The sequence below is a fragment of the Triticum dicoccoides genome, chromosome 3B (genome assembly GCF_002162155.2).
Source record: "Triticum dicoccoides isolate Atlit2015 ecotype Zavitan chromosome 3B, WEW_v2.0, whole genome shotgun sequence".
In the NCBI taxonomy this organism is placed as follows: Eukaryota; Viridiplantae; Streptophyta; class Magnoliopsida; order Poales; family Poaceae; genus Triticum; species Triticum dicoccoides.
Genome location: NC_041385.1, coordinates 621,775,464 through 621,788,807, shown reverse-complemented (window position 1 = coordinate 621,788,807; position 13,344 = coordinate 621,775,464).

The following is a 13,344-nucleotide window of genomic DNA, read 5'->3' as shown; positions in this document are numbered from 1 at the left end:
CCACCGCCCCTTCCCTGCGCGGCCGCCGCGCGCCGCCCCTGCCCTGCATTTTCCTCCATAGCATTTTTTTGCATTTTTGTGTATATGTGTTTGTATGTGTATATATGTGTACATGTTCATAGTATTTTTTTCATAAGTGTATTTTTTTGTTCATTGCATTTTTTTCATATATATATAATGTATATATGTATGTGGTAGCTATAAATATGATGAATGGATGTGGCTATATATGTATGTATGAATATAATGTTCATAGCATTTTTTTGTTTATATATGTTTTTTCATATATGTATTAATTTTATATTTAGGTTGTTAGTAGATATCGATTTTAGGTTAGTGCATTTTAGGTTAGTGTAGAGGAGAAAGTAAAATAAGGAAAAGGAAGAAAAGAGGAAGAAGGAAGAAGGAAGAAGAAAAAGAATGAGAGGAAAAAGGAAAATAAGAAGAGGAATAAAGGAGAAAAAGAAGAGAGGAAGAAGAGGAGAAATAAATAAGAAGAGGAAAAAAGAAGAAAAAGAAGAGGAGAAGAAGAAAGGAATAGAGGAGAAGAAGAAAAAATAGATGAAAAAAAATCTATTTTTTCTTCTTCTCCTCTATTCCTTTCTTCTTCTCCTCTTTTTTTTTCTTTTTTTTCTTCTTCTTCTTCCTTCTTCCTTCTTCCTCTTTTCTTCCTTTTCCTTAATTATTTTCCTTTCTCAAGGGAGAAGAAGAAAAAGAAGAGGAGAAGAAGAAAGAAAGGAATAGAGGGGAAAGAAGAAACTTCAACACGTGGGGGTGGTACCGATACCCCCTCCCCGATAACATTATTTTCCCATGTATATGTATGTCGCGTCGTTGTCGATATAACCCCCTCTAGATAACTTCGACATGAGGGGCGGTCAATATATATACCCCCTCTCGACCATGATAACTTATACAACTGCAGCACCCAAACCCTCGAGAGAAAACGATGTTGGTCTCCTACCCCCTCCCGCCGCGCCCCTACCCGACAAACTAACTCTCTTGAGGCCACCCAAATTTATCAAGTTAAAAGAGCGTTGCCGTCGAGGCCACCCCAAACCCTTGAAGCGTTGTGTCGAGGTGACCCCAAACCCTAGAGAAGCAGCGTCCAGGCCACTAACATGATTCCTTATTGTGATTAGCTAGCTAGTTCTACGTTTTCCACTAATATATATACATCCATATGTACCAGGTTTGAATAATAATTGACATGTTGTAAATATTTGCAGAAACTATGGAGCACTCCAGAGACGAAGAAATAGAAGCGATGTTGGGGGACATAATCACACAAGGAAGTGATGAAGTTGTGTCATTTCTCAACGAGACCGATGGTCAGGAAGGACTGGGTGAAGAAGAGGGCTATGTTCATGATGGCTTCGACCCATTAATGCCGGTACAAGAAGAGGACTATGTTCATGATGGCTCCGGTGACACAATGGAGGTACAAGAGACCGTGCTGACTGCTCCGGTCACCGAACCGAGTCCGGCCAGGTATATAAGCCCGTGTTGACTAGTTAATTGACGCATCCATTGTTTTGGTATATGTACACATATTAATTACTCTCGTCTTTCTTCCTTATAATTTCTAGCCCTCCGAATCGAGCACAACTTCGGTAAGGAGACGAGGCCCGAAGAAAAAGTTGAGCTCGGATGAAAAGTTTGAGATCATAGAAATCGCGCCCGACGGCGAACCAATTGAACCCATCCGGACAAGGAAGGCATTTTCTGCTCAGTGCGGGGTTCTTCTTAGGGACAAGATCCCGATCAGCATCCAGCAATGGTATAAGCCTAAGGAGGAAGACCCTGAGGTGTCTTATGTCAATGATATGCAGAAAGAAGATCTTTGGACTGAGCTGAAGGCAAATTTCACCCTACCGCCAGAGGAGGATCCGGAGAAGCCAGTTAAAGAGAAATTAATCAAGTCTTGTGCTCTTAAGAAGATGGCAACCCTAATGAGGAGGTGGAGGAAAGAGCTGAACCAGTTTGTCAAGAAAGAAAAGACACCAGAATTCATCGGCAAATATGAGAAGATCAAAGATCAATGGCCCGCATTTGTGGCCCACAAGACATCGGAAAAGAGTAAGAAGATGTCGGCGACAAACAAGAAAAATGCTGCGAAGAAGAAGCTTCACCATCGCACGGGGTCAGGTGGCTACCTCAAAGACCATTGTCGGACTTGGTTCTTCGGGGCTGGCGGAACCTTGGACCCTGTAACAGGGAAGTGCCAGTTGACGGACGAGCAACTGCAAATACTAGTCAAGAACCTTCGACACTATATCGATGCAGCGCAGCGAGGGACGTTCCTTCCAAACAGGGAGAAGGACGAGCTCACAATGGCCCTTGGGAATCCTGAGCACCCTGGACGGACAGGAGGCACGCCAGGCTCCATTCCGTGGAAGGTTGGTTTTCCGGACGTAGGGGGTTACAAAACCCACGAGAGGAGGAAGAAACTGGAGCAGGACCAACTGTAGGCGCTGCACGAAAGGGTAATGGGGCTAGAGGAACGAGAAGAGGAACGAGAAGCAGCAGATCGTAGCAAACGACCTGTCGAAGCTTCCCCCGAAGCTACCCCGCCATCTCAGCGGAGAAGCAGCGTGGCTTCCACCGAGCTGCTTCAGCCGGAGCATGTCTTGACGGCTCCTGCCAGCTATCCCGTGGATGGTATCACGGAGTCTCAAAATTGCCACATTATGGTGCGATGGATGAATTTGAAGGTCAAGGCGGCTGTTGGCCAAGTTTATCCTAGTGGACCCGGCACAACTTATCACTGCCAGCCGATTCCAGAAGGATATGCTAAGGTGATGGTGGATGAAATAACGGAGGGATTTGAGGACCTCGTGCTTGAGCACCCTACCGGTGAAGGGGAGACTAGGCTGGGTTCTGCTCTAAAGACTCCATGCCTATGGCGGAAGGAGCTCATCAACCTTCTGAACTGGACGCCTCCGCCTCCTCCTCCTCCTCCGGCGAGTCAGGGCGCTCCGCCTCCTCCACCGCCTCCTCCTCCGATGAGTGACGATCAGGGCACGCGTGGCGGCACTCCGCCTCCTCCACCGCCTCCTCCTCCGGCGAGTGACGGTCAGGGCACGCGTGGCGGCACTCCGCCTCCTTCTCCGGCACGTGGCGGCACTCCACCTCCTTCTCCGACGCGTGGCGGCACTCCGCCTCCTTCTCCGCCTGCGCCAGCGCTCCCGAGAAGCCAGCAAGGGCGGAAGAGACCCGCCGCCGCCCCGGCTGCTCCGGCGCGTCGTAGTCCTTCTCCTCCGCCTCGTAAGCAAGCACGAAAGAAGACAGACGCCACAACCGCTCCATCTGCTCCGGCGTCTAGCAGCACAAGAAGAGGAGAGAGGCAATACAGATACGGTCCACCTCTAAAGCCTCTAGAAAAGTTATTGTACAAGAGGACCGAGGAGGAAAACAATACGATCATGCAGACCCACGTGAAGGAGTTCTTTGAAGGGGTGAAAGCAAAGAGACATCCACCTCCGGAGGAGAAGATAGATCCGGTGAAAGCAAAGCGCACTCTCGATGCCCTGAGGAAACCGGCAAAGTCTCCGCCGAGAACCAACTATGAGTGCATTACTGAACAGACATATCTCCAAGCGGAGCGGTCGGGAAGTACTGACAGACATCAAAGAGCAAAAGAACGAGCAGCTGCGAAAAAATTGACCAGCTCGGCGAACAAGCAAACCAATGGTGCCCCCCGCTCAATGTGTCTAGCGGCAACATCGTCGCTAATGTTCCGGGGATGGTGGCCGGTTATGGAAATCTACAAGATTACCTGCCTGACAATGCACTTCCTGATTACATGATGGTGGAAGAACACAGATACGAGTACGGGAAGCCTCTCGTCAAAGATGAAAAATCTCTAACAACGATGATGCGAAGGTTCCATACTTGGTACATGAAAACCTGCAGAGAGTCTGGGGGACAAATAGTTTGTATCTGCACATTAAAGAGGAGCACGACCTTGTTGGAACTGATCTGCTGTGTGTTCCATTTGAGGAGTTCTTTGCGTTCTTCAATCAAAAGGCCCTCGATAAATTAATGGTCTTTTGCTACTGCCTGTAAGTACTATTTCTTTCATTAAGTCTCTATATATAGCTCGGCTCTTTCATTGCATGTATTTATAATTAATTATCCTCAATATATTATGCAGATTGAAGATCGTCGAGTGCAAAAAAAATGAAATCTATGATATTGGGTTCATTAACACAAATATCATAGATGTATTTTTCGTTGAAAAGGACGTCAAAGAGGCCGAGGACAACTTGCTACAAACGTTGATCAAAAATCAAAACAAAGATACCATACTCTTTCCTTACAACGGCAAGTGAGTGTTACTGATCGTTTGCATATTCGGTTTCCCTTATTACTTGAGCGAGGTTATAGTAATGTAATTGATGAGTTATGCATGCGTGCGCAGTTTCCACTATATTCTTCTAGAGATTAAGCTTGAGCGTGGACTAGTAACCGTCTTAGACTCGAGACGGAATGATCCCAGCACCTAATCGGACATGACTGAAATGCTCAGCAAGTAAGTTCAATCGATCATTATCGCACCATATCGGCAACTTTTTGTTCATTTCCTGATATCTCAAGTAATAATAATTATTTTCTTTGTCTTGCAGGGTTTGGAAACAGTTCACCGCAGAAGCTCCGGGACTGCCGAAGGAGCTGCGATATACATACCCGAAAGTAAGTACTACTGGCTAGCTAGTTGTGCGCATCTCCCATTGATTCTATAGCTATACTTTCATCAATGCCATTTATAATGCTTCATTACCAGTTTGATTGACCTCTATTTCTCGTAAAGTGCTTGTGGCAGGAACAAGGGAATGATTTCTGTGGATACTACGTGTGCGAGTTCATCCACACGCGACTTTGAAAAACAAGCGGGGCTACTCTCAAAGACAATATGAAGTGCTTAAGCAATTAATAATATTCACAATTTCATTTTATTACACCATTATTTCTGTTGAGTTTCATTCATATATATGTATTAATTAACCCCCTTCTTCAAATTAGACGTGGCAAATGCGGAATGAACTCCTAGAACCAGATCGCATGAAAGCAATTCAAGAGGAATTGGCGGGATTATTTCTTGACCACGTCATCAATAAAGCCGGAGAATACCATGTGGAAGTTGATTTCAAATGTTAGGGGACTGTAATTGAGAGATCTTATATATTGTACATGTATGTAGCCAGTAGCGTCGGACGTACATGATACGAAAACTTGTTGTTCGACCAATCTCTCAGAGAAGGAGAGGTCGATTGATCATTTCTCTCGGTATGCATGACGAACTTCTGTACTCGATGGTTCCCTTCATTTTCTTACTAGCTAGCGTGTCGAGGGCTATATGTATATAGTACGTAGCATCGACCAAGCACGGACATAAGAGAGGACACTTCTCTCTATTAATTAGCTAGCTAACACAATATATGAAACACCTAAATTAACCCCCAAAACCCCCAACCCCCCCCCCTTCAAAAAAAACAAAAACCCCAGCCACTGGAATGCTGACGCGTGGATGCCTTTTGGTCCCGGTTTGTGCCACCAACCGGGACCAAAGGCCCCCCTGCTTGGGCTCGGTGCACCGGCCACATGGAGGACCATTTGTCCCAGTTCGTGTTAGAACCGGGACTAAAGGGGGGAGGTATTAGTAACGACCCATTAGTCCCGGTTCATGAACTGGGACTAAAGGCCCTTACGAACCAGGACTAATAGGTGTTTTTCTAGTAGTGGAAGACAATGATTTGGTAGACTAGTTCCAACTTCTGTGACAGTTGTACGTCTGGTTGGAGCAGCTGAGTATTTAAACTCGAGGACATATAGTCCCGGACACACAGTCCTCAAGGTATTCTCCTTGAGCTAAGATCACACAGACCTCGCCCAACAGTAGCGGTAAGTCTTCACAGGTGACTTCGAAACCTTCACAGACTTGGTCACTCAGCAATCCACAATTCCTCTTGGATGCTCAGACCATGACGCCTAACCGTCTGGAGGATACACAGTCCTGAAAGGTAACAAGCATTAATTCCACACAGGAACAATCTCTTCAGTGACGCTCAATCACTTTGGGGTTTGTAGGTTTGGGTTTTCCTCACTTGATGATTTTCGCTTAAAGTCCTCGGAGGATGGGATACTCTCAAATGAAAAGTGTCAGTTTCTCTCGGAGCAGCCAACCAGCTAGTGGTTGTAGGGGGCGGCTATTTATAGCCTAGGGAGCAGCCTGACATGATAACACACCCAAAAAAACAATTACTACTAGTATAGTGGATACAATACCGCTTCTGGCTCCTCCTAGGTCATTGAAACGTCTCCCTCCACTAAATGTCGTTATAGTTTTGTTTCACTGACATGCGGGCCATGCAGCGCGCGGGACGGCATGCCATCCACCAAATTAGAAGGCAGTGTGCAGGCGGAGAGTCACCCCCGTCGTAGCGCTGCAGTAACGAGTCGTCGTATCACAAAACCACACCTCCCCACAGTCTAAGTTCGACGGATGAAGCAACCATCATTTCACTCTTCGCTGAATCCCCTTCTCCCTCACCGTCTTTAAGAAAGGCAACACTCGCATCTGCCACTGTTCTTCTCTCCCAATGAAGGGAAGGTAAGCGGATCCGTGATGTTGGTATATTTTCGTTCAGAGAAAAGAAAAACTTTTGCAAAGCAGTAACCGATCCTCACTCTCTTTTTTGTTTCATTGTCATTGGGATTGTGTTTTCCTTTCAGTGGTCTCCTAGTAGTCAGTTTCATGATGGGCCAAGGAGAACCAGGCAAAGATCTGCCGATATTGGAGCAGACGTGGGAGGCTGATTGCCAAGAGACAGAGAGCTCCAAGAAGATGGGGGCAGCCACCGAGCTGACCCCAGATACGCTCACGGCCACTACTGAGATGGTCAACGCCCCTTTTGAGGTTACAGCCCCCGTGGCACTGCAGGAGCAGTTTTCCCCTTCGAGGATGTGCCCCCTGTCGGTGTCAAAACCGGCGGATCTTGGGTAGGGGGTCCCGATGTATGCATCAAGGTTGATGTTAACAGGAAGCAAGGGACACAGATGTTTACCCAGGTTCGGGCCCTCTCGATGGAGGTTAAACCCTACTTCCTGCTTGATTAATATTGATGATATGGGTAGTACAAGAGTAGATCTACCACGAGATCGCAGAGGCTAAACCGTAAGAGCTAGCCTATGATGGTATGATTGTAATTGTGATCGGCCTTCTAAGGACCAACCTCTCCGGTTTATATAGACACCAGAGAGGGCTAGGGTTTACGTGTAGTCGGTTACAAGGAACGAAACATAATATCCGGATCGCCAAGCTTGCCTTCCACGCCAAGGAAAGTCCCATACGGACACGGGCCGAAGTCTTGAGTCTTGTATCTTCACGGTTCAATAGACCGGACGTTGCACACAGTCTGGCTGTCCGGATACCCCCTTATCCAAGACTCCCTCAGTAGCCCCTGAACCAGGCTTCAATGACGATGAGTCCGGCACGCAGTATTGTCTTCGGCATTGCAAGGCGGGTTCCTTCTCCGAATAGTCCAAAGTACCTGTTACAATGAATAGTGTCCGGCCTCCAATCAATGTTCTGCTCCTCGGCTTCAGCGCCTCAGTCATGACCATCTCCAAGTGTCGAGCAAATGCGAGGAGTCGAGGCAGTTTTGCATTTGCCACCCTCGATCCTCCAGGCCAACCGTCTATTTTAAGGGATATGGATTCTTAGATCCAAACCCCACTCTCCTCCCTCAAGCGAGCATCCTAGAGTGCTCCGCGAAAAACCATTCCAACATGGCTGGCCGTCGCAGCTCTTCTTCTTGCCCTCCTCGCTCTAAGTCGGGGGATTGAGGAGAGTGCTCAGTTCCTCACAGCCGTTTGGTAAAGTTACAAACCCAAGGGCTTCTCCCACTGGCGTTCATGGTCCCCGTCCGGGCTGGAATAGCCACTTATGACGGAGGGGAACAAGCTGAGGGATCTCCTAAACCATCTCCACAGGAGCGGATATGCCTCATCCCGCAACTGCTGAGGGGCGTCGGGTTTCCTATACACCCGTTTCTTCGCGGGCTCCTGGAGTTCTACGGCCTCCGGTTACACAGCCTTACCCCCCGCCTCTATTCTGCACATAGTGGGGTATGTCGCCCTTTGCGAGCTGTTTTTAGGCTGCGAACCACACTTCGGATTATGGAGGAAGCTGTTCTGCCTCGTCCCCCGCACCCAGGGAGAGTCCCTATGTCAAGTGGGCGGGGCCGAAGTGTGGCGCATCGCCGAGACCGGATACCTGTCCGGCACTCCTGAGAAGGCACCAGAAAATTAGCCTTCAGAGTGGTTCTATATAAATGACGCTCCCCTTCCGGATCCAGTCCGGATAGGTCTCCCCAAGTTCAGCAACACCCCGCCGAGGGCACGCTTAAGCTGGCATCCACGGGGCCCTCAAGAAGAGGACACAAGGGAAATATACCTCCTGGCGAACAGGATAAAGTTGTTGGCCAAATCCTGACTGATGATAGTCGAGGTCATGGCGATATGCATAAAGCGGGGAGTGTGTGACACTCCAAAAAAAATTATTTGGTTTTCAGCAAAAACTTTGTTGGATTTGAAGAAGGTCATTTAAATTCTTCCAAAAACCTCTCTCTCAAAACTTTTTCCCCTTGGCAAGGTTTGTATTTTGGTATCTTCTTCAACCCTGGTGTTTGGTTATTAAAAACCTTTCTTCTGTTTGACCCCTTCTCAAATTTATTTTTGGATTTATTTAAAAGAAACCCTAGGAGTTTTGGGACTGCTCTTATATTGAAACCATCCATGGTTTTACCATGCCTCATGTGGTAAACCCTCCCGAAACCCCTCCTTCCACTTTGGGGCAATCCAAACCTTCTGTTTCAACAAGTCCAAACCATTTTTGGATTTTATTCCATTTATTTTATTCCCCAAAACAATTCTGTCAATTACCTTAAGCCTACAAGATTTACAAAGGAAGTACCTAATTTCCTTTGAGTTTTGATCTCAAACCAACTCCTCTGGATAGTCTTTAGCACCCCCAACCTAGATCCATCAAGATCCACTCCTCCTCTTTTCAAAATTTTCAAATTTCAACCTCTGTAAGTTTGGACCTGATTTGTCAAATTTGGTGAAATTCATATCTTCTCTTCTCCAAAAATTCTACCAAAATTCAGGCAGCCCCCAGATGCAATGAGAGGCCACCCCACCAAAAAACAGCTCAAGGAAAATTTCCCACATGCCAAAATCATTTCGTCGAACACTTGGCCGACACTGTTACTGTGCACTTTCAGAAAGTTCGGAGTTTCAGAGACTTCAGTGTCGTTTATCGCCAGTGTGTTGTCATCGATCACCCGTGCGACCTGGCGCGTTGCCCACGGCCTCTCCTCCTTGACCAGAGCACCGCACGCCCTCTTGGGCGGACGCAGGTGTCGGTGGCGGCAAGCATCGCCGACGCCGGCAGCTTCTGCGGTGGCAGAGCCACCCGTGGCGGCCAACGGGAGCCCGTGCCAGCTCGCTACGCCGTCCGGCGCCGCCCAACACCTCCTTGCCCTTCACGTGGCCTCATGCATGCCAGCGCACCCCGCAACACCGTCGCCGTGGCCCGGCAAGCACAGGGCGCGCCCTCTGCCGCCGACGGGCCCGCGCCGCCCCATTCCATCGAAGCCACCCAGGGAGCCTAATACAAACTCGTTTAGCGCCTAAACGGAACCGGTGGAACTCCACGTTGATGCCCAACTCCCTAAACTCGCTGACCAAGCTCTGCGCCGCCGTAACCATCGCCGGAAATCCCCGTTCACGGCTACCGCCTCGGATTGCCTATAAAAGGAGGCCCCGAGCTCGTTCTCGAGCATGCACCACCACTGCACCCCACGAGAACCTCGCCAAGCCACTAGGAGGACCTCGAGGAGGTCTCCTCCCCCAACTCCGGCCGCCCCAATCCGCCTCGGCCACCAGCTCGATCCACTCCGGTGAGGTCATCCCTGACGCCCAAACCTCGTCAGTAGCCTCCTCGAGCACCCAGTGAGCTAACCCAAGCTTCAATTTGACCTTCGCAGCCCTCCCCGACGAGATCCAACTCCACCCGAGCCGCCGTCCGCCGGAGCAAGGGCCGCCGTCGACGTGGTGCTCGCCGACAACCACCACCACCACCCACCGATGCGGAAGGACACGCTGAGCACGCCTTGCCGTGGATCGCCGTCGGCGACCACCGCAGCTCTCGGGCACCGACGAGCTCTGTTCTCCCCGTTTGAAAATTCAAACCTGACGGATGGGACCCGTCCGTCAGCCTCTCTTTTCTTTTTTTCGAAACGTTTTCTGAAAACGTAATCGGGGAAATACGCTTTCCGTCTGAAGCGTTTTTCTGGTCTTTTCTGTTCAGCCCCCTGAGAAGTTTCTGTTTCATTACAGAAAGGTCCCTGGATTAAAACCCTAATAACTTTTAAACAGAAAAGGATTTTTGATTGATTGTTTTTCTGTACTCTTTAAATTTTTGTCTAGTTTTTTATCATGTTTATTTGAAAAATATTTGGAATACTTTTGTGCACCTCACGGTATTTACGATAGTTCGTGTATTTCTGTATACCGTAGATACCGAAGGAGGTGACGGAACCGCGAACTTCGCCAAGCTAGACTCCGACTACTCCGAACCAGGTAAGCATGTTTGAACTTTTGATATGATGAGTGTCTTTGGCATGTTTGCATTAAGTAGTTTCATGGCATGTTTATGAGCATCTCGATGAATGTTATGTTACATGCAAAGATGAGGCAAGTGAGCTTTGGATAATCCATGAGTTGTTGGATATGAGTTTGCATGGCCATGTGATGGCATGAGAATGGGTAAGATGGCAGTGTCGTAGCATGCCAGTCTTATGCCAGACTATTCGACTCCAGTGTCAACATGAATCACTCCAGTTTCCATCTGTTTTCCCTTCCTGTACTACCACATGTTTTCCTCAAGGGATATGGCTTAGTAAGTTGCAAACCGCTTTCCTGGTACACACCAAATCAGGAGGCCGTGATGATGGTTCCATGGCCCTGGATTAAAGCCAGTCATCCGGTCAGGGGGCATGGGTGTTTCCGGTTGGGACTGAGAGGGGGGCACCCCTTAGGGCGCGCGTATATAAATTTGATCCCATGCTATTCGAGATTGTGATCTCCCCGTCTCAAAGTTTTTCTTGAACGCTGTCTAGGGTGATTCCTGGCATCGTGAGGTGGGATAAGTGTGTACTGGTTAGATGTGTTTCTTCCGAAATACCGTAAATGGAACTAGTCCTCGTGACTACGGAAATCCGTTGGCTGTGGGTATTTTAGTACAAACTCTGCAGAGTCAAAAATTCTATGAATCATCTTATCCATGTCCAAATACTGTGTTCAACTTATCTTGTCAAGTGTCAGTCTCAGTGACAAAACTCCGGTGTACCACATGAGTGTTAAGTTCGGTTAAATGTTTACTCCTGTGGATGGACTAACCCATTTATTATTGTGTGTTGAATATTTCTTATGAGTATTATATCCTTGTGAATTTATCAGACATGAATGATGAGATATAAGCCCTTTCTGCGATGTCGCTCAGACGTCCGACTGTGGCACGCTTGTTATTTACTTTCGATATAAGCCCTTTCTGCAATGTCGCTCAGACGTCCGACTGTGACACGCTTGTTATTTACTTTCGATATCGGCCCTTTCTGCGATGTCGCTCAGACGTCCGACTGTGGAACGCTTGTTATTTACTTTTGATATAAGCCCTTTCTGCGATGTCGCTCAGACATCCGACTGTGGCACGCTTGTTATTTACTTTTGATATAAGCCCTTTCTGCGATGTCGCTCAGACGTCCGACTGTGGCACGCTTATTATTTACTTTCCATATAAGCCCTTTCTGCGATGTCGCTCAGACGTCCGACTGTGGAATGCATGTCTTTTACTTTTCAATAAAAGCCCTTTACGTGGTGTCGCTTAGACGCCCGACTGCGGCATGATTATTTATTTGTTCACCCTTCGAGGCGTCGCTCCAGACACCCGATCGGTTTTCACTTATTTTGTGGGGATTTCGGGAAGACTACCGCCCGACTCCCTTTTACTTACCATGTCTTACTAAATTGAATGTGCATTACTAATTTCTCGTGACGCATTCATGCATACATTTGTTATATCTTATGTCCGAACGGTCTTGCGAGTACTTTCAAAGTACTCACCTGGCTTGTTGATTTGGCCAGATGTTGATGAAGGCGATCTCATGGATGAAGAGTTCGTTAGCGAGTCCGACGCCTAGAGGAGTCCCAGTCAGTCTCGTGCGATCCTAGATTTGGTCACTGTATTATATCCGCTTCTGCTACCCGAATAAATTCATCGAGCCTCACCTCGACGCTCGATGAGCTACCAGTTTAGGAGTCATGTTATCCACTCCACTGTGATATTTCCACCACCACTTTTATTACGAGTCAGTAGTATGCCACCACACCATTGTGTCATATCTGCCATTATGTATAATTATTGGCGCGCTTGTAATAAATTGTTGAGCACCCTCAGCTCGACCCTGTAATATATTTAATGCTACTGGCTTACTGTATCAAGATTTTGTTTACCAGTAAGGAGGATTTTCCTCATACTAGACTCAAAAGATCGGTTTCTCAATAAGCATTTTATAGGAAAAGCCGGTCGTGACAAGCTTGGTACTAGAGCCAGGCTGACTGTAGGAAGCCACTAGGTGCGATCGCTAATCGGTTATTAGCATAATAGAGCTAATTCATATTTTTGCAAATGTAGTCATTTTCTGACAGTCAGCATAAATTTATGATCTGACCACTCAGAATTTTTGCCTACTTTTGTAGATGGCTGGCAACGACTGCGAGTCACAGATGTTCGCCAACATGCCTGATGGGTTCGTCAAGCTTCTCTCCTTCATCGTCCAGGTCGCGATGGGGCCATCTATGCGCCCAGTCTTCACACTCTATCAGCACAAGGTCAACGACAGTCTGACCATCCACCAGGCCGCGGTGCAATTCAAGGGAGGGCGTGTTGAGTTACGCCACTTCCGATTCTTGGGGAGAGCCATGCCTACGGAGAAGCATGCTATGCAGATGGCAGCCCATGAGGCGATAGCTTGTCTCAGGGATGTCCTTCCTTCGATGAAGACTCGTCGTTACCGCTACCTTCCATGCCACGTGCCATACACCTGTCACTACGCATTCTCTTGCCCTAGAAGAGAACGAGACGAGGCTTTTGGGATGCTTATCCAGTACCTCAGGGCTCTGGAGGTAGCCTTCGACAACCTGGTGGACGACCTTGTGGCTGCCCGCATGGACTCGGTCCATGGCTGTGCCGCCAATAGGAGGGAGCTCCTGCACACC